This window comes from Panthera uncia, chromosome D4 (assembly GCF_023721935.1).
Source record: "Panthera uncia isolate 11264 chromosome D4, Puncia_PCG_1.0, whole genome shotgun sequence".
Taxonomy (NCBI): domain Eukaryota; kingdom Metazoa; phylum Chordata; class Mammalia; order Carnivora; family Felidae; genus Panthera; species Panthera uncia.
The window spans coordinates 26,846,581-26,866,434 of NC_064807.1; positions in this window are offsets into that span (position 1 = coordinate 26,846,581).

The following is a 19,854-nucleotide window of genomic DNA, read 5'->3' on the forward strand; positions in this document are numbered from 1 at the left end:
AGACAAAAAGCACTGCAGATACACTCATTTCTTCACAGGGACTTGAGAAAAGAGAGAGAGGGAAAAAAAAGGAGTTACTAATGTCTCTTAAATTTTTCCACAGAGTCAGAAGTAAACAGACTTAGAAAAGACTGTATATTTCATACGGAGGTTCTCACAGGATATTTGTAAGATGTTAGGACCGTAGTCTTGGTGGATGGAAGAAAGCCCTGGACAAAAAAACAAAAAAACAAAACAACCCCCCCCCCCAAAACAGGGGTCCAAATTGTAGTCCTGACGCAGCCACAAGGCAAGTGAGACCTGGAAACTTCAATTTTTCCTCTACAGGTGGGAGGGGAGTGCCTACTTCTCCTGGTTCCTGTGGTGGCAGGACGAGATTGACAGAAATAAATATGGTTTGTCAAGATGGCGTCTTTTGGACGTATGTCAAGTATCATCAGGAAGGTCGCATTTTCCTGAAAGGCATATCCAACCATTCTTGGATGGTTACCATAATTCTCTATGAAGCAGGAAGCAGTTGGGCATCCTAAACTGCCCAAATTCTTTTTTCCCCTTTTTTGAAAAAACAAGTTAATTCTGAGATTCCTCATCTCATGAGACAGCCAAAGATGTATGCGGACTGTGGCCCCACCTGAGTATGCAGTGACTGCAGGTTGACATCAGTGTAATTTGCAATTAAGGGATCTGTGGTAATCTCCTGGGGCTATATCCAAAGATCAGGGCACTCAGCTTGGGTGACAGATCGAAAAAAGGCATAACTCCAGAATACTCCCAGTCACTGGAATGTTATGAGCCTACAAACACCATCATATCCCCCCTCACTCATTATGTTCTTGAAAAAATATGTCCTCGAGTGGAGCAAGGACAGTTTTTCCCATAGAAATTATGCCTAATTATGGGTCTCTGTTACTGTTCAAGAGCTTGGCATTCAATGAGCCATTGATATGCTGCAGGAATAAAGATACCACAACTCCAAATCACTGTACTTATTTGAACGAGGAACATTATGTTCCATGTGATGGGACTGTTACAAATAGAAGGAATTTTCTTTTGGGGATAAAAACCAAAAAAAAAAAAATTATTATTTATAAATGGTATTATTGTCTACCTAGAAAACCCAGAAGTCTCTATATCTTAATTAGTACATTTGACGAGTACATACAGCAAGGTTAGTGGCTGAGAAGTCAACGCATTTTTAAATTTTAAAACTGGCCACTAACTTAGGAATACATTGGTTAGCTGGCTAGCTCGGGAGATCAAGCTTTCCCGTATCTGAATAAATTTGGTGTTCGTAGCCAGAGCTTCAGAATAAATTTGGTGATTCAGGTTTGAGGAAGCAGAGAAACTACGAAGGAGGTGGCGTTGGATGCAATCAGACTCCATTTACATCCTGGCTTCTCCATTCGCCACTCACGTGAATCTTGGTTTTCTCACCTGTACGATGGAGGCAATGATCACACTCAGGAGAACAGACACTCCGTACAGTTAGCTGAGTCGGTGAGCGCACAGACTGAAGCCATGTGATGTGGGGCTTGGCTTTTCCACTTACACCTACATGACCTTGAACCTCTCTGTGCCTCAGCTTCCTTGTCTGGCAAGTGGGGACAGCAGTGCCTGCCTTATTGGGTTGTAGTAAATATGCAACGAGTTGCTACGGGGAAAGCTCTTAGAACAGTGCCTGGCACAGGGCAAGTATCAGCTCTTAATTGTATTTTCATGTTTGCCCAGAAGGCAGCTGTATAAAAAACTGCCTATCCTAAATAATAAACTCGGTTTCACCTTTTTTAAAAAATAGGATCTTAAATCTTAAAGGTGACCCAGGCCAACCTCTTCTTTCAGGGAAAGAAGCTGAGGACTGAGTGTTTCCTCTGGTCACATAGCTGGGTCACCCGGGAGCTCTCAGCTCCCAACTCAAAATGTTTTCCTTATACTGCTCTCCTTTGTAAATAAGTCTATATGAAGCCTATGCTATCCGCACCGCCAGGCCAATGGGGCCACAAATCCCATAAACTAGACTTTTTATAGATAAAGAAACGGTAACTCAGCATTTCAGAAACTTGCGTAAAGTTACACAGCTCTAAGTCACCAGAAATTAGTCGATAATGATTACAGTCATTGAAGGAGCCACTAACTAGTTGTATAACCCGAAGCTAGCCACTCGATCTCCTCCTTGATACTCAAGAGAGTGGTCTGTGGGGTAGCATCACCCTAGAGCTTGATAGCAAGGCAGAATCTCAGGCCCCACCCCAGACCTCACTGACTCAGAATCTGCATTTAAAAGTTCCTTCTAGGGGTGCCTGGATGGCTCAGTCGGTTGAGTGTCTGACTTTGCCTCAGATCATGATCTCGAGGTCTGTGGGTTCGAGCTCCGCGTTGAGCTCTGTGCTGACAGCTCAGAGCCTGAAGCCTTTGGATTCTGTGTCTCCCTCTCTCTCTGCCCTCCCCTGCTCACACTCTATCTCTCTAAAAAAAATTCTCTGCATTTATGCCCATTTCTCTGAGGCTCCCGCTGAAGTTCATGGCTACAGAACATAAAACCCCTCTTCTCAGTCCTTAGGCTTCACCTTCGCACACAGAGCCACTTGGAGTGCTTCTTATGCCTCAGGCTAAATAATAGTTTTCTGTTCTCATAAACATGGAAGTTTTAGAAGTCAAAGTTGACTTTGAAAGTGACACAGAGCTACACAGAGGTTTTGTTTGCCAAACACTTGCAAATCATTTTCCGTCCACAAAAGCTTTTAAAATGTCAGCAGCCTGCACATCTCTGCCTACAGGGCTGTTCCTAACACAGGACCAGGGCAGTAATTTACTGCCTAGGACCTACCAGCCCCTGAACCCCAGGAAGGTTGTGAATATTTATGGCCCCTCAAGCAAAAGTCTTCTGGAACTATCCAGGAGCAGCACAGTCCCTTTCACTCTCTATGGCACGGAAATATTTTTGTGAAGGTATTTTTATTTTAAATAAGTGAGCTCAACAAATAAATACTGAGCAAGGATTAGTAAAGTACCTTGAAATGAAGCAGAGGTTAATGAAGACACCAAAAGATTGATATAAAAGATTCTGGTTTTTCTTTTATCCCTTCTCTTTTCTTTCTCTGAGGAGCGAGTACATGGAAAACAGCATTCAGCCTCCCTGGGAATGAGTGTGTAAATCGTAGATCATTTTATGGGCTAAAAACAAATCTGTGCATGTGGGTGATGGTGTGGACTTCATTTCCCTGTGAAGTTACCACGTGAAGGAAAGAGTTAGTCATCGCCCTGCTCCCTCTGTAAGCGAGAAGATGGGAAGGCTATCATGAATTATCAAGAGAGAAATAGAACTTTCTATTTTTCATAAATGGGCCAAAGAGGCATCTGGTCAAATTCAGAGGAAGTTAAGACAGAGCCACGGGCAAAAGACACATCCAAGTCTCCCCAAACATACCACTGTCTAGTTGACTAACACAATATTCTCAAAAATAGATGAAGAAAACAGCACGTTATTTTTCCTCCAGAAAGGGAAATGTAACCCATATCTGAAATGCATTATTGTAGTGTTTTAATTAAAACATACTTCAAACATATATTCAGCTGAGTAATTCATTCCCTCCCCCATTAACCACATTCTTCAAGCACTGAACAGGATGTAAGAAGAATCGCCAAGTCACTACTGGATCATTTCTCGCTCTAAAGTTGCTTTCCTGGCACTGACTGCATCTGATTCTACAAATGAGAAAACATAAAATGATCTTCAAGAATGAAAAGCTTGTATGGAGTTTTGTGCAATAGTGTTGAACAATTGAATGAATACTGTGGCCATAACTAGGTTTTATTTTGCTTTTATATTGAATGAGTTGAAAGAAAATAGAAAAAGCCAAGTCTTTTTAAGAATCCAGAAAATTTTGCAGATAAGGCTGATGGAAATGTTAAAGGACTTCCGGAAAAAGATGGACATTTGTTTAAAATCTAGCTTTTAGCTGCATTTCATTCTTCAAGTCAATGTCTGCCTCTCCTGTTCCCTGCTGTTTTCACATACAGGGAAAAGGTTTTTGAAAAACTCAAGTCCCAAAAGACCCCAAACAGCTATGAGATGTCAAGTAGGCAGTTTCATTTCTAGAAATCTAGATAAACTCATTTATTTTAAAGCCATGGAAATAACAATAACATAAAATAACTGGCTCGCTCTTCATAATGAACGAACAAGCGTAGATGCTCTTGTACACACACACATATACACACAGACGATACACGTCTTGTTTGGCCAAACAAAACTTAAGAGCTTATTCAGTGACTTGAAAGATCATTAGTTTTATCTGGAAATGGGAGAAAAAGAAAAAACATACAACCAGGACTTAAATGCTGAGGCCAGGAAGGCCAGGAAAAAGAAGAAAGCCGTAGTCGAGTATTTTTATCTTCTTCTGTGCATGAGTTCAGCAGGTCACCCATGTCTGTCTCCCACAGTATGACAAAATGAGTGTCTTCCCTGCTCCTTGCTGCCTCCTCTGGACCGTCCACCCTCCTCCCACCCCACCCCTCATCTCAGCTCCTCTGAAGTCCATGCAATAAATCTATGCCACATGCCAGTCCTCTTAGGGGCAGTCATCTTCAGACCCCCAATCACTCATCTTCATTCCTTGTGGAGTTTAGTTTTTCTCTTATCTTACTGTCATTCTCTCCACTGCTACTTCTATTATTTCAATGCCTACATAGAGAATTCTTCCAATAATCTAGTTTCTTAATTCTCCCTCCCCCTCCTTCCTTTTATGAGCTTGCGCTCTACCTCATTTCAAATGATCCCACTCCAGACTTTATCATTAGTAGCGTGTGCCCCTCCATAATCTTAATTTCAAATATCCCCCCTGATGATCACTACCTCCCATTTTTTCAAATCATTACCTGTGTTCAAACTCCATTAACCAGTTGGCCTTCTGTGACTTCTAAGCGCCTCTCTCCTATTTTTTCAGACCTGACCCTGATCCCTTGCTCTAAAACTATAATCAGTCCCTCGCACTGTCTTCAACTCCCTTTCTCACCCCCTCCATTAGCCACAAGCTAACTAAATCCAGCTACTTTGTGTCTACTGTCTCTTCTTGATCTAAATTCTTAACTAAACCTCATTGAGCCCAGATTGCTGGCCAGAAACTCTACACATCTCCCTGGTCAGCTCACACTATCAATCTTTGACTCTACCATTTCATAATTCCTTTTCTATCCCTAAACCACTAAAATTTAGCCCCCATTCCTTTCTTACTCAAGTAAAGACCTTCTTACTTCAGGAAAAAGAGAGTCAGTAATAAGAGAAATTCCGAAAGTTCCCCCCTCCAAATGTGCTAATCTACCTGCATCTGAGCCTGCGTACCATACCTTCGTCCTGTTCCTTTGTCCCTAAGGCCACTCTTCCTTCAGATACTGAATTCTATCCCATCCAGAGTTGTCAAGGGCTCCCCTTCTGTAGTTGTGTCCTCCTTTCACAAAATTGTCTATTCTTCTATCAATTTGGTTATTGCAGTGAGCACCCAACCACGTTGGAATTGCTCCCTTGACAGCCCTTCCCCTTTCTACTACTTGCCATATTTCTCCACTCTTCCACAGCATAAATTCTCCAAAGACTTATCTAAATCTACAGTTCCCCGGGGCACCTGCGTGGCTCCGTCGGTTGAGCGTCCAACTTCAGCTTGGGTCATGATCTCGCGGTTTGTGAGCATCAGGCTCTGTGTTGACAGCTCAGAGCCTGGAGCCTGCTTTGGATTCTGTGTCTCCCGGTCTCTCAGCCCCTCCCCTGCTCATGCTCTGTCTCTCTCTGTCTCTCAATAATAAACAAATGTTAAAAAATAAATTAAATCTACAGTTCCCCTAGTATCTCTTTTAATCCTCTCTTGACCACTTTGCAGTCAGGTTTTGCCACTAAAACTCCTGTCAATCCAATCTAGTATTCATTTCTTGGTCTTCTTTCTTGATCTGCCTGCAGAATTTCTGTCAGTTGCCCTTTCTCTTCTCCTTAAGGCAATTTTTCTCACTTGGTTTCCAGAGCCCCATTTGCTTCTAGTTTTCTTCTTATGTCACTGTCTCCTCTTTCTTACATCCTTTATTGGATTCTTCTCATTCCCCCAACCTCCATATGTTAGTGTGTTCCCAAGTTCAGTCTTCAAATCACCTCTCTTCTCTACTGATAAATACCCCCCATTTAGTCTCGTCTGGAAAATACCATTTACACACTATTACTCCCAAATGTCTGCCTGCAGCTTAGGTCATTCTCCTGAACTCCAGACATTTATCTTCCTGCCTTCTTGAATATCAATCTCACTCTTGATTACCCACCCAAGCTCACTTTTTCTCCCACCTTCCTCATCTGGGTAAATGACAAATCCATCTTTCCAGTTGTTGAAACCCAAATCCTTGAGGTGCTCATTCCTTGACTCCTTTCTCTCAGATCCTTCTTCCAATGTATTATCAAATACTTATAGCTCTATCTTTGGAATGAATCCAGAATCTGGTCACCCCTCAAATCCTTTGTTCTGCTTCTGTTCTGCCATCGTTTCTTGCCCAAACTATTGCAAAACCTTCATATGTTCTTCCTGATTCCATCTTTTTTGGCTTCCATTTCAGTGTGTGTGCATTTGTCTTGTTTTAATACAACAACCAGAGTGCTTTTAAGATCTAAGTTGGACCTATTGTTCCTCTCCCCAAAATCTACCAAGAGCTTCTATCTCTCTCAGAATAAAATCCAAAGTTTTCACCATAGCTTTTACAACTCTGCCTGATCTGCCCCCCTGCTACTTCTCTATCTCATCTCCTGTGGCTGCCTGTCCCCCATCCACTCACCTCTAGCTACGTGGGTTCTCATCACAGGTCATTTGCACTTGCTTCTCTCAGATGTCTGTCCATCTCATTTCATTCAGAGCTTTTCTCCAATGTCAAATTACCCAAAAACTTTCGTCTCTATTCTACTGAAAGTATCCCACGCCATTCATTCTTTTTCTGTCTACTAACCCTGCTTTATTTTCCCTTGGCACTCACCACCACCTGACATAATACATTTATTTGTTTATTATATTACCTCTACTAGAAAACAAGCTCCATAATAACACTGGTTTTTCTCATTTCATTGCTGTATCCAAAGGTCTCTGAGATATAGTAGATGACCAGTAAACACATATGGAATGAATAAATTAATTTTTAATGAGAACATTTAATAATAATATAAGCCCTGAATCAGATTCAAGTATTGGTTTAGCATTAAGCACTTTTTGATCATCTTTTTTGGGCCAGCAAAACCAGCTACAAAACAAAACAATAACAACAACAACAATAAACCCCAGAAACATTAGAATAGGAAGAGAAATTTGCTCGTGAAAGACAACACTAGTAGTTATTTTAAAATATCTCTGCATATACAGTAAGATATCCATATCCCAGAACCATATCATAGTCGAAAGGAGAACCCTGAGTGTGACACATAACTGTCGGTTAAAGAAAGATACAAATGGCAAGGAAAGTAAATGCTTAACACATACATGTTGACTACATGAATTAAGAGGAGATATAGAAATTTTTCAAGAAAATTCACATTTGACATTTTGATTGTCCATAGAAGACCCTGAACCATTGTAAATCTGTTATTTTTTTTGCTGATAATAATCTGTCTCCTTGGCTCTCAAAGGAAAGAAAACAACTCTACACACACACACAAATACATAAATTTTATTTGCAAACTAATATCTTTGGCCAGTTTTCTGACACTGTCTTGAAAATGTTTTAGAGGGGCGCCTGGGTAGCTCCGTCGGTTAAGCGTCTGACTTCGGCTCAGGTCATGATCTCACGGTCCGTGAGTTCGAGCCCTGCATCAGGCTCTGTGCTGACAGCGTGGAGCCCGGAGCCTGCTTCGGATTCTGTGTCTCCCTCTCTCTCTGACCCTCCCCCATTCATGCTCTGTCTCTCTCTGTCTCAAAAATAAATAAACATTAAAAAAAAATTTTTTTTAAAAAAGAAAATGTTTTAGATGTGGAAGGAGTTGTTTTGAAACGTTGAATTTATTTACTTTGATTAGATCACAAGAGGGACAATGCAATGACATTGAGATTGGAGCAGGGCTGGCTGTGTTTTGTTTGTGCTGCACTTAATCTGTGTCTTACTCATGTGGAGTGTGGCTGGTATGAAGAACAGGAGACCCTGAACTGAGATACAAACTTGTAACCTTGGACATTAGGACATCCAGTGCCTCCCCAGAGAAGAAAATCCATGGTCCCCACTTACCTTTCTGACCTCACATCCTACTCTCTGCCCTTTGGTCACTATGATCCAACTACACCGACTACCTCTCCAATGGTTATTAGTTAGTTACCAATTAGCAATTAGTTATTTCTCTAATCACCAAACATGTTAAACTTCTTTTCATACCTCTTATGTTTCCTTATTTCTAACTTGTGTCAAGCTTTGAACTTTCTCCCTCTTCTGCTTAGAACTCAATCCCCCAACTTTTCCTTCTCATTCTTCCATCTGAACTTAAGTGTCACCTCCTCAAAGAGGCTTTAGCTGACCATCCGTTTTAGTAATGCACCTGTCCTTCTCAACTCTGTCTTTGATATGACCTTATTTTGTTTTCCTCTTAGAACTTACCGCTGTCTGGAATGATCTTGTTTGTTTACTTTTTGATCATACCCTCCTCTCTTTCCCCCGACTGAGCAAAATCGGCAGGAGAACAGAAACTGTGTATATTTTGCTAAGATCTCTGTCACCAGCACTGGAGCCATGCCTGGCACATAGCAAGTACATTTTGGTACATTTACAAGCACATTTTGGAGAAAAAGAAAATGGAATGACTTATCTTTTCTTTTTTTAAATTTTTAATTTTTTTTAACATTTATTTATTTTTAAGAGACAGAGAGAGACAGACTGTGAGTGGGGGATGGAGAGAGAGAGGGAGACACAGAATCTGAAGCAGGCTCCAGGCTCTGAACTGTGAGCAGAGCCCGATGTAGGGCTCGAACCCACCAACCTTGAGATCATGACCTGAGCCAAAGTTGGCCACTTAACCGACTAAGCGACCCAGGCACCCCGTGACTTGTCTTTTCTGATCAGGAAAAGATTGGTTCATTGGTTTCATTATCTCTATAATGAAAAAGCTGGGTTAGATCAGTAATTCTCAAAGTAGGGTCCCTGGATCAGCAACATCAGCCTGGGGACTTGTTAGAAAATTCAGATTCTCAGGCCCCACATAAACCTGACACATCAGAGACCTGTGACTTAGCAGCCCTGTGAATGTATGTTAAGTCTGAGCATCACTGTACCACATGTGTGTACAAGCAGGGGGGAGGGGGTGGGGGAGAGGGAGCGAGAGAGAGAGAGAGAGAGAGAAAGAGAGAAAGAGAGAGAGACAATCTTAAGTAGGCTTCACACACAGCACAGAGACCCATGTGGGGCTCGATTACACCACCCTGGGATCATGACCTGAACTGAAATCGAGAGTCTGATGCTCAACCGACGGAGTCACCCAGGCAGCCCTTTTTTAGCTTTTTAAATTACAAAAGTATTTCACATATAGACTTAAAAATAGAAAATGATACAAAAATCATCAGTCACTAATAACTCAATTTAGCATTTGTTAATATTATGTCATATTTACTCAAAAATATTAAAATATATACACTTCAAATCTATTTGCATGACTTTTTCCCAGTCTCATCCCCTCTCCCCTCTCCAGAGGGAAGCCACGCCAATGGATTCAGTGCTTATCATTTCCTAATTATTTGCCAAAGTACTTGTATAAATCTACATTCTCATTAACAGGCATAAGAACCCCATTTTGCCATGTACTTCCATCATTTGGTACTGTCAGGGATTTTTAAGTCTTGCCAATTGACAGACATGAAATATTATCTATTGGAATATTAATCCGTGTTCCTTTAATAACTAATGATGCCAGCCTTCTTGTGTCTGTCCTCAACTCAGGTTTCCTGTTATATAGTCAATCACGAATTCTCTATCAGCCATATGGTTGCAAATATCTTTCCCAAGAATGCAACTTTCCCCCCTTTGTTTATGATGGTTTTTGCTATAGAGAATTTTAATACATTTAACATTTTCTTAATGATAAGCCCTTTCTTATTAACTAAGAAATCCTTCCCTAACCCCAAGGTCATAATGGCATTCTCCAAAACTTTAAAATGAATGTTATACTTTCCATATTAAGGTTTTAATCCTTGATCTGTATATATGATTTGAGCCAGGGATTCTAATGTAATACTTTAGATTGGTATCTTGTGTTTCCTTTCATTCAATATGAAAACAAATGTTATCTATATAACCTTTGCCTTAGTGGATCTTACAGCTTTTTAAGGAACAGAAACAATAAACAAGTAAACAAATACATACATAGTAATAGTGAACGTTTACATAGGGTTTCCGTATGTGAGGTGCTAAGCTCTTTATGACTATTTAAGTGATTTAATTGTCAGAATTCTCCATGAGGTAGGAGTAATTCACATCCTCATTCTACATATAACAAAGTTAAAGCATAAAACAGTTCAATAACTTTCTCAAAGTACCCCAACTATGAGAGAGTTGAGGTTTCAATTCAGATTTTCCTTCACTTTCAGGATCTGTGCTTCTAAACCTGACACCAGATAGCCTCTCATCTGTAGTGCAGGAAATGCTGGGACTGAAAGTCATGTGGGGGTCGGTTACCTCAGCTTACCTCCATCAGGGCTCAGGGGAGCCTTTCAGAAAGGACACCCAGGCTAACAGCTGAAGGATGAGAAGAACACAGCTTCTCCCCGACCCAGGAAGGTGCATAGTTCTGTCTCTCTAGATCTTAAACAATCAGAGAGCACAGAAGAAATGAAGGCGTTTTTCTACCCTTTGGGGTCATGTATGTGTCATCCACGTAGAAGACTGGGCCCCAAACACAACGCTTCTTCTCTCTCAGCTGAACGTCTGACTCTGGGAAACAGCATGGGATGCTCTCTAGATGGATTCTCCTCCTATCCCTGTCTTCCCTCTGCACTGCTGGAAAGACAGAGAAGCCTTTGTGAAATCCACGATGGGAGCTTATAATTACACAGACCCATCTGAACCAAGTCTGAACATATTAGTCAAGGCACTTGAAAAACATTATCTTCTTTCCCTCAAGACACTTCATTCACAGTTTTACCAGACCCTCACGTTATAAATCAAAGAGTAGGTTGTTCTTAAATTGCTCAAGAGATGAGAAGTAGGAGAAAAGACTTCCTCATGAACCATGGAGGAAAGCTGGAACTTTTTGGAAATGGCCCTGAAGTGTTAGGTTGGTTTAGGTCCCTTGTTAGCTTGTTAGCAGGGCTTGCAGTACTCACTCAGAAGTATGGGGGGTCTCCCACTTGACCCATACAAAGGCCCCTCAATACCCCTTACAAACCCACCTCTGCTCTTCCCCACATTTTTCTTTCCATGTCCCTCTGAGGTCACGAATCACATTTTCTGTGATTTCTTGATTCCTGTGAATCAAGAGATATAATCAGTATGGGCAAAGGTCCTAGAGCCCCCTCCTGAAGCATTCTATAAGTCCAGTGTAATGCTTGCACTATTTCTGAGTCCTGAAAGGATAAAGATAAAGATAGGAGTCTGACTGCAAGTAGAAAGCCATAACCTGGGCTGAAGAAACGGACACCTCCTTGACCCCATAGTTTGATGTTAGAAGCCCTGGCCAATCAAGGGTGTCTGATGTCACCTGGCACAAAATCCATCCAGCTAGCACCATCTAGTTCTCAACTGTCTGATAGTGTCCTATGACCTGGAGAAGATTTATAGTTATGCCTTAAGAATCCTGTCAGTGGGGACTGTTTTAGCTTTCTCCTGGGCAGAGGTGAGATTACACTATTTGCGCCTGCTGAGGCTCTCATTATACTGAGTTAGTAATATAAAATAATACACTCCAGACATTTGCCGGGGAGAATGATGTCAGGTGAACATGGGCCCATTACTTATTCCAAAGTCCAATGGAAAGAAGCAGTCTTCAAAACTGTTTGAAGGATCACTGTCAATTTTCTCTTCTAGGTGTTCTAAACTATCCCCCTGGCTTAGGAAGATTAGAAAGGAGCCAGCTACACAGATTTCATATTATTGGATCCCTGAAGAATTGATTTTTATGAATTATGCTTTGGGGATGCCAAGAGCCTAAATAAAAGGTCATTACTAGAAAAAGCCTTATGAAACTCCAACATCCAAAGAAAGGATACTGTTGAACACATCGATCATTATGTCTTGTTTATGAGTATCCCAGAAAGAATGACCTGGCTTTAGTAAGAACACTAGTTAGAGCTTTTCTCAGTAACGCATTTTGTTGTTTTCCATCTTAAAAATATTATTTTTTAACGTTTATTTATATTTGAGAAAGAGAGACAGAACACAAGCAGGAGAGGGGCAGACAGAGGAGACACAATCTGAAGCCAGATCCAGGCTCTGAAATGTTAGCACAGAGCCTGACATGGGGCTGGAACCTGTCAACCACGAAATCATGACCGGAACCAAAGTCGGATGCTTAACTGAATGAGCCACCCAGATGCCCCTTAAAAATATTATTGATTGTCTTTTGACCAAGTTCATTGGTTCAAGCCAACCAAAACAGGTTTAAACCAATACCCATTTTTAAAGCTTCATCCATTCCTTCATTGTATTCTTTTCCTCACCCATCTTTTTTCTTTCACCTAAATTATATTTGCCATCATACCTTATGCATGGTGTTATAGTCAGCTAACTCATTCCTGAAATTAGGAGGAACATAAATTAATAAATAATTTTGTAAGATCTAAAAGCTCAATGAACTTTAACTTCTACATATCCTCGTGGTTAGTGCCTGGAAATGGTGAACATTGTAAGTTATATCACTTCTTAGAGACTGTACCTTCCAATTTTTTTAAAAAAATTTAAATGTTTTATTTATTTTTGAGAGAGAGAGAGAGAGAGACAGAGTATGAGCAGGGGATGTTTTATTTATTTTTGAGAGAGAGAGAGAGAGCGAGCATGAGCAGGGGAGAGGCAGAGAGAGAGGGAGACAAATAATCCGAAGCAGGCTCCAAGCTGTCAGCACAGAACTCGACACAGGGCTCAAACCCACAAACTGTGAGATCATGACCTGAGCTGAAGTCAGACGCTTAACTGACTGAGCCACCCAGGTGCCCCTCTACCTTTCAAATCTTAAAGGAAGTGATGGGGCAGTTCTTTTCTGCTACGCTTCCCTATACCTACAGTTCCCATCTTTATTTTCTTGACCTTCAGGATGTAATTATTTGGAATTTCTGGTTGTACCCCTTGTCTGAATCACTCAGGTAACATTTAGAACATGCTGTTATATTCTAAATTCAAAGTATTCTGCCTTTAATATGGCCATGGATAGATCAACAGAGAAGATGAGGTCATTATACACCATACTTCTTAGCCTCATTCTTTCCAACATTGGATTTTTACACTACTCCTTCTTTCCCCTTGTATCCTATTTACATTGGAAGTTCTACCTTATATGTAAATGTTGTTATAGACCAATAACTCCTTTCTGGAACTAGGTAGAATATAAATTAATAAATAATTTATTATGGTCTGAAAGCTTGGCAACCTCTAAATCATAAATACCCATGAGGTCACAGGCCTTCAAACAGACCCTTTGGTGTTACCACACTTGTGGTAGCCAGAATAATCCCTCCCCTAAAGATGTCCAAACCTAATTTTCAAAACCCATGGATATGTCATTTACACAGCAAAAGGGACTTTGCTGATGTAATTAAGACTATGGCCCCTGACATGGGGGAATTATCTGAGTGGGATAATAAGAGGGAGGCAGGTGCATGGGGTTCTGAGAAGGATATATGATGATGCAACTAGAGATAAGATTCAGAGATTGGAAGATGGCTACATTGTTGGCTTTGAAGATGGAAGAGGTGCCACAGATCCAAGCAATGCAAGCAGCCCCAGAAGCTGGAAAAGGCAAGAAATCTAGAGCCTCTAGAACAAATGTTCTTGCCAACACCTTTATTTTAAGTCCAGTGAGACTTCTGACTTCCAGAACTGTAAGAATAAACTTTTGTTGCTTTTTCTAAGTTTATTTATTTATTTTGACAGAGATAAGGTGAGAGAGAGAGAGTGGGAGAGAGAGAGAAGAGGGGCAGAAAGAGAGGGATAGTGAAGATCCTAGGAAGGCTTTGCGAAATCAGTACAGAGTTCCACATGGGGCTCAGTCTCATGAACCATGAGATTATGACCTGAGCTGAAATCAAGAGTTGGAAGTTTAACCAACCGAGTTACCCAGGCACCCCAAATTTGTGTTGCTTTAAGAGAGAAAGCTTGTGATAATTAGTTAAAGCAGCAGTAACCTAATACAACACTCCTTGAGAATTCTAGATTAGCTCCATGTCACAACTGGGCTTATATGGTTTCTCTTTTTCTCTGTTATTCTCTCCTACCCCACAGACTTTGTAATCACTCTTCAGCCCCAAGTTTGGTCACGGTGTATGGTCTAGATTCTACCATCCTGCTCGGGATTGTTTAGCTTTGAACTTCATGCCTCCATTTTGACATTAATGTGTTGCCCCTGTTCCACCTGGGTAGTGTACCCTTACAGAATATCTGTTTCATTGTTCATCTCTTTAACTAAATGGTGCTCAATTTCCATAGGCTGACAACTTCCCACATCTCTAGAGTACCCACTGGGCAACCTATCTGCCTTCATCCATTAGGACCCAATGCCAGCCAGAAGAACTGTTGCAATGATGGAAATGTTCTATCTGTACGTCCAATATGGTACCCACTCATCATATGTGGCTATTGAAACATGACTTGTGTGGAGAGAGGACTCAAACAAAATCGCAAATGAAAGAGGAAAAATAACATCTGACACCACAGAAATACACACATTAAGAGAATATTGTGAAAAATTATATGCCAATAAATTGGACAACTTATAAGACATAGTTAAATTCCTAAAAACATATAACCTCCCAAAATTGAAGCAGGAAGAAACAGAAAAATTTGAATAGGCCAATTAGCAGAAATGAAAGTAAATCAGTAATCAAAAAACTCCCAACAAAAGTCCAGGACCAGATGGCTTCACAGGTAAATTCTACCAAACATTTAAAGAAGAGTTAACACCTGTTCTTCTCAAACTTTTCCAAAAAATAGAAGAGGAAGGAAAACTTCTAAATTCATTCTATGAGGCCAGCATTATACTGATACCCAAACCAGATAAAGACATCACACACACACACACACACACACACACACACAAAACTACATGCAATATATGAAATGAACATAGATGTAAAAATCCCCAACAAAATAGTAGCAAACTAAATCCAACAATACATTAAAAAATTCACTACGATCAAATGGAGTTTATTCCTGGGAGGCAAGGATGGTTTAATATTTACGAATCAATCAATGTGATACATCACATCAATAAGACAGGATAAAAACCATATAATCATTTCAATAGATGCAGAAAAAGCATTCAACAAAGTATAACATCCATTCGTGATAAAAACCCTCAACAGAATAGATTTAGAGGGAATATACCTCAACGTAATAAAGGCCATATATGAAAGATCCACAGCTGATATAATACTCAATGGGGAAAAGCTGAGAGCTTTTTCTCCTAAGGTCAGAAACAAAACGAGGATCTTCACTCTTACCACTTTTATTCAAGGTAGTACTGGAAGTCTTAGCTACAGCAGTCAGACAACAAAAAGAAATAAAAGGCACCTAAACTGGTAAGGAAGAAATAAACATTTGACTATTTGCAGATGACACGATACTATATGTAGAAAACCCTAAAGATTCCACCAAAAAACTACTAGAATGGATAAATGAATTTCAATAAAGCTGCAGGATACAAAATCAATGTACAGAAATCCATTGCATTTCTCTATGCTAATAATGAAGCAGGAGAAAGTGAAATTAAGACAACAACCCCATTTTCAATTACACCAAAAATAATAAAATATCTAGGAATAAACTTAACCAAAGAAGTGAAAGATCTGTACTCTGAAAACTATAAAACATTAATGAAAGAAATTGAAGATGACACAAAGAAATGAAAAGAATTCCATATTCGTGGATTGGAATAACAAGTATTGTTAAAATGTCTATACTAGCCAAAGTAATCTACAGATTTAATGTAATCCTTATTAAAATACCAACAGCAATTTTTACAGAACTAGACTGAACATTCCTAAAGTTTGTATGGAACCACAAAAGACCTCAAATAGCCAAAGCAATCTTGAAAAAGAAAAACAAAACTGGAAGTATCACAATTCCAGACTTCAAGTTATATTACAAAGCTCTAGTAATCAAAACAGTAGGCACAAAAATGGACATATAGACCAATGGGACAGAATAAAAAGCCCAGAAATAAACCCACAATGACATGGTTAATTAATCTTCAACAAAGGAGGCAAGAATTTGCAATGGGAAGAAGGCTCTCAACAAATGGTGTTGGGAAAACTGGACAGCTACGTGCAAAACGATGAACCGGGGCCACTTTCTTAAACCATACACAAAAATAAAGTCAAAATGGATTAAAGACCTATGTGTGGGACCTGAAACCATAAAAGTCCTAGAAGAGAGCACAGGCAGTAATTTCTCTGACATTGGTCATAGCAACATCCTTTTAGATATGTCTCCTAAGACCAGGGAAACAAAAGCAAAAATAAACTATTGGGACTGCATCAAAATAAGAAGCTTTTTCACAGTAAAGGGAACAATCAACACAACTAAAAGGCAACCTACGGAATGGGAGAAGATATTTGAAAATTACATATTCAATAAAGGGTTCGTATCCAATATATATAAAGAACTTATACAACTCAAAACAAAAAAGAAATAATCCAATTAAAAAACGGACAGAAGACAGGTAGAGAGACACTTTTGCAAAGAAGACATACAGGTGTCCAACAGACGGATGAAAAAATACTCAACATCACTCATCATCAGGGAGATGCAAATCAAAACCACAATGAAATATCACCTCTTGACTGTCAAAATGGCTTAAACACTCAAGAAACAACAAGTGTGGGTGAGGATGTGGAAAAAAAGGAACCCTTGTGCTCTGTTAGTGGGAATGCAAACTGGTGCACCCATTGTGGAAGACAGTATGGAGATTCCTCAAAAAACTGAGAAATAGAACTACCCCGCAATCCAGTAATTACACTACTGGTTATTTACCCAAAGAATATGAAAACACATTCTAAGGGATATGTGAAACTGGTGGAGGGAATTAAGGAGGGCACTTATCTTGATGAGCACTTAGTAATGTATGGAACTGTGGAATCACTATATCATACACCTGAAAATAATACAGCACTGTATGTTAACAACACTGGAATGATACTAATTTTAAAAAGACAGGAAGCTAAAAGAAAAAAAAGAAAGAAATGTGACTAGTTTGACTGAGAAACCAAATATTTAATTTAATTAATTTTAAGTTCATCTTAAATAGCCACATATGGCTAGTCGTTTCCACATTGGACAGCACAGTTAGGTTTTTACTAAATACATGTTGATGATGAATAATTGAAGAAGCTATAAGACAGACACCTATAATCCTTAAGTTCAAATCAGTAAACCTTCTTTAACTGTTGCTTGAGAAGAAGGGCAGTGAGGATGAAAAATATCTGAAAATGAAAGACGTCTGTCTGTACAATAGGCTTCAGTTGTTTGGGAGAATGATCAGTACTTAAACCAAATCCCCCAAACTATTAAATCCCTGCTCACGATGCCATTACCTTCAGGAACTCATAAAAGGAAATGTCCTTAATTAAAAGTGTGGATTTTTTTTGTGGCTCTGGGGACTTTTAAATGTCTGCGTATAAATAAACCACACTTGTAGCTGGGCTTGAAGGTGAGCCCTTACTTCATCCAGTTCCCAGGTTACCCTGTTTCTTGGAGACCTAAGAATCCAGGTCTGTTGTTGCATGAGAGAGAATTGGCTGCCGGTGCATTTTTGCTGGTAGCTGTGTCCCCATGCTATTCTCTGTGATTTATCTTCCATGAAATGTCTGTGGATGTAAAAGCCCATATAAAACAGAGTAAAAGTGAGGGCAATAGGAAATTTGTAACTACCAGGTGCTTATTGGTTGCATTAACTGGAGGAAATATGGCAGGAGCCATGGGCCTGGGATTTGGGCTAGACAGCATTCTGTGGGTCAAGTGACACTGGATGAAAGCCAATCCGTTTCCCAGGACAAAACCCAGATGGTTCGATGGAGAAAGGCGCCCCAGCTTCCTGCCATTCCCCTGCCTTCTGCAGGTAGATTCTGTAAGATTTGAACTAAAACCCTAAAAGAAACAGGCATCAAAATGTCAAATTTATAAAGCTCGCATTTGACACCTCTTACCCTTGTGGAAGCGTCTATATGGTTAGGTTTGCAGGTGTTTTAAAATCCAGGGAGAGTGAAGTCATAAGTATCACAAGTAAAGCCTGTGGATCAAGAATGTACTGGTTCAACCCAGACACAGGACCTGGTATCCCAATGAGGCAGGTGTTTGTTTCTAGAGAAGCAATAAGCTCCCTTATTTGGACATTTCTTTCACTGATTATATAATTCTTTAGTGTCAAACTTGCTTCCACTTAAATAATAACTATAAGAAGAAGAAGAAAAAGAAATAACTTTAGAATATAAGGAAATTTACTGACTTATGAATCTCAAGAATGTCTAGTCAACTTGTTCAGACCACAATCCAACTTTATAATGAAAACGACTCCTGTTGATTGTATCTGGGATCTTGCAGCCTCAGAAGTGCTTCTCTGGGGATTTCAAATGTGACATAGCTTCATGCACAAACCAATGAATCAATCACTTGCCAAATGTTGAGAGTTTGTAGGATATTCTGAACAAGAATTTAACATTGTGTGAACATTACTTCTGTAACTTTTCCCTCAAAGGTAGAAAGAGGTGGGAGAAACATCCCTTAATATTTCTTTCTTAAGAGTATTTCCTTTCCCTGTATCTTTGCTGGCTTCCCACTCCAGAATTTGACTATTGTGTTTGGGATGGTAAACACTACCAAAAAACAATTTTATGTGGCTTGACTGGAATGTCTTCCACTTTAAAATTTCAGGGGCCGTAAGTTGAGTTACAACTCAGTTCCAAGCCCTGAAACAAAAATACTGTATTTAAAATAGAAACACCTGTATTCCCTAAGTGGATAATACAATAACCTTTTAGTAATTCACATTTCCTTGGTATGTAATCATTTGTGTTATCAAACTTGAAACTAGCACCAAAGAGTTCTACATTCCTTATCCCGCTGGCTAGGCCACCTGGCCTGAAATTTCCCAGTGCTTACAAAAAAAGGACAAGTACCCAGCGCAAGGCAGGAAAACTCAGACACTTCAAATCTGGAAGTTTGCAGATATTTGAGTCTGCTGCATGCCCGGTGGGTGCTGAATTGCACTTCAACGGTCCATTTCAGGGCCGCGAGTGGTGAATGTGTCCTCCTGGGTTTGCTGAGGGCATTCGAAAGCAATTCTGACTACCCTTTCCCTATGGAGCACCCATGGCTGTGGGCCTTTTAAACACATTAGGAAAATAGAAATCTAGCAGAGAAAGGAGAGAAGCCTAATTGTGAAAGAGGCCAGGAGTCTGTCATAGGCAAGAAGGAAAAAATTCAGACGTTTATATTTTTTAAGTATGATTTATTGTTTAAATTATACTCTTTTGCATTTTAAGAGCAGCCAGGAAAATGAAGTTATTGGTACGCTAGAATTTTCCTCTCTGCTGTCATTTCCATTTAATTATTGCTCAGACATCTGTAATGGAAAGAACCAGGGGCTTAGAGTGGATTTTCAGCTTGGGTCTTTCTAAATCTTTCCTGGGACAGATGACAGAGCCTGGGACAAGTGACCAAGGCCTC